Below are 2,704 nucleotides of genomic sequence, written 5' to 3' on the forward strand. Positions count from 1 at the left end.
TCTGGTCTTTTGGGTTTGAGGAGGATTGTTGTGATTTCTTGAAACGTTTATCTTTTTTTTTTTTGATTTTTTGTCGTTTTCTATGAAGTTGGTTTGTCACGAGATTGCAAGGGTTGATGAAGTTTTCTATGGAAATAGGATCTTAGAGTTTTGTGATGAAATTAAATGTTGAAGTTTTGAATAATTAAATAGATTTTATATTAATATATAATTAATAATTGAAAGTATTTAAGATAAAAATTTACTTATTAAAAATACGTATTAAATATAAAATTTAAAAAATTATTTATATTTCTTAAAAAGAATTTAGGATTCTTAAATTAAATTAGATCTTGAATTCCAATTGATATTTGAAGAGACACATTTATTTAAGTAAAATTCAATGAAATATTTACAAATTATTACATTGTAGTAATAATTTATATTTATAAAAATTATTAGACTTAATTTTTTTGAAAAAAAAAAGAATTTAATAATTAAAATAAATTGAGAACCATTAGTATATCTCTTTATTGGTCATTGTTTGCTTTGAGGATGATTGGTATTGGTTTGACGATGGCTATTGGTAGAATATTGTTTTAAGGCTTCTTCAGGTGGTTTCAGGATTTACTTGTTTTTTGATGATCTGAAAGAACTCTGTAGAATTTTCAAAAGATTTTTTTGTTTTATTCTATTTATTTTGATTTTTAAAAAAAATTATTTTTTTATAAAGCTTACTTTCTATAACTAATTTTAATTTCAATTTTAGTTTGCTAATATTTATAATTATTTTAGATGATCATCTTTGAGATTTTTTTTGTGAACGTAGAATTGTTTGAAGTTGTTTTTTCATATTTTTTTATTTATTTTAAATGATTGATAATTACAAAGAAATTTTTTGTGATTTTTACTTATTATCTTTTTTATTATTCTTACAAAATATTATTTTTTTATTTTAGAAATAATTTTTCTTTAAAAAATGAATATTGGTTTATTTTAACATTAAGACAAGATTCAACATTATACAGTTCTCTATTTCTTTTTTAAATTCTAAATCTTTTTTAAATACATTTTCTTTGAAAGGCACTTTCTTTGTTTTAATCGTTATAATACTTGACACATAAAGTGATCAATAGGATGCTTTTTTAAATTTCTGAACGAATTCCTTGAGATGTTAATCATCTTAATGGTTGCATTGTATCTTGTTTATTATCAAACGGAATTATCAAGAACTGCTTAATAATAATGATAATTTATTTTTTGATTTACATAACTTTTGATTCTGTTCATGTGCCAATTTTAGTCAATTAAAAATATAGGAACCTCTGACCCAATAAAATAATTTAATTAAAAAATAATATACCATAAATCTTTCACGTACAAATATAATACATTTTGCTGAAGTATTTATTATTTTAATTTATTTTTAGAAGACTATAGAGTATTTTATTATATTCTTTTTTTTTTATGAGTTCTAATTTATAATATATATTATACTTTTATGCATTATACTTCATATTATACTTCTTATGCATTTATTATTTTTATCTATTTATTCATCAATGCCCATCTATTGCCTTTATATTTATTTATTATATTCTTTTTATTTTTGTAAAATCATAAAACTATTTTCAATTTTTCCAATTCTTTAACTACTCATCAATAAATCATTTATTATATTTACTTTCATATCATATCCTTTATTTTTAATTATATATATATCATTTATATCTATATATTTATTTATTCTATATCAATTATATTTATTATAATATATATTCTGTACTTAATTAAATTACAAAATTATCTTTTACAATTTTAAATCACCCATCCACACAATTTATTAACACATATTTATACTTACATTTTCATAGCTATATTCAGTAATCTGATATTTATCATATATTTTTCTTTTTATATTTATTAAAATCATCAAATTAAATATTTATTCTTAAAAAAAATATATTACTATACAAAATATTTACCAAAAATCTATTATATTTTCTTAACAATTTAACCTAACATTTAATATTTATTATTAAATAAATAATATCAATTATATTTCTTCAATTAAAATCACTAGATTCTAACTCAATTCCCCTAAATCGGATATTTTTCATCGCTCACCAACAAATCTAAAAAAAAATCCAAACCTCGAAAAATACAATTCCATAAAACTTCTCTATGAAATCTGTTCTCTGACCGGAAATCTCCTCTCTCTCTCTCTCTTTCTCTCTTTCGCGTGACAGAGACGGATCGCAAGCAGAGCCCGGTGGAGGAGGAGGATGATTGCAAGAATGGTGGCTCGACGACGACCTTGAAGAAGAAAAAGAAGAAGTCGAACTCATTGGTACGCAAATTAAGCCTGAACAAATTTCGTCTGTCCACCGAGCAAGAGCCTAGGCACACACCCGAAGGTGGTGATAACAGCCGTCTACAGAGCCAATCGTCACAGGAGTCGCCTAGTTTCTCGGACAGTTCGTCCGGGATCGCGAGGAAAAGGCAGGAGGTCGAGAGGCTTGGCCATCGCGACGGCTACGAGACAGTAGAACCCTCGTACGACGTGGACAGAGAGAAGGGAGAGCCGAGGAAACCGGAGAAGCAAGAGAAACTGGTGAGCAGCGTGACCGTACAGAGCAAGTCGCCGTCGTTTACCATCAGGAGCTTCAATTTGACGAGTGAGCACGGTGAGCGATCCCACTCTCTCTCTCTCTCTCTCTCTCTC

The 2,704-nt window shown here is 26.1% G+C and overlaps 1 protein-coding gene and 1 long non-coding RNA gene across 6 annotated transcripts in view; one reads left to right on the forward strand and one right to left on the reverse strand.

Moving 5' to 3' along the window:
• The window catches only part of LOC116186762, a 19,971-nt gene extending 17,525 nt beyond the window's left edge, over positions 1-2,446 (reverse strand). Inside the window, exon 1 of the long non-coding RNA XR_004151769.1 lies at positions 2,227-2,446. This is a non-coding gene — a long non-coding RNA (uncharacterized LOC116186762). The remainder of the gene's footprint in view (positions 1-2,226) is intronic.
• Positions 1-2,704, forward strand: part of LOC102678196 (ras-related protein Rab-32) — a 54,233-nt gene that overhangs the window by 37,349 nt on the left and 14,180 nt on the right. The gene's annotated exons all lie outside the window — the stretch shown is intronic.

Source organism: Apis dorsata, unplaced genomic scaffold (genome assembly GCF_000469605.1).
Source record: "Apis dorsata unplaced genomic scaffold, Apis dorsata 1.3 scaffold_52, whole genome shotgun sequence".
Taxonomy (NCBI): Eukaryota; Metazoa; Arthropoda; class Insecta; order Hymenoptera; family Apidae; genus Apis; species Apis dorsata.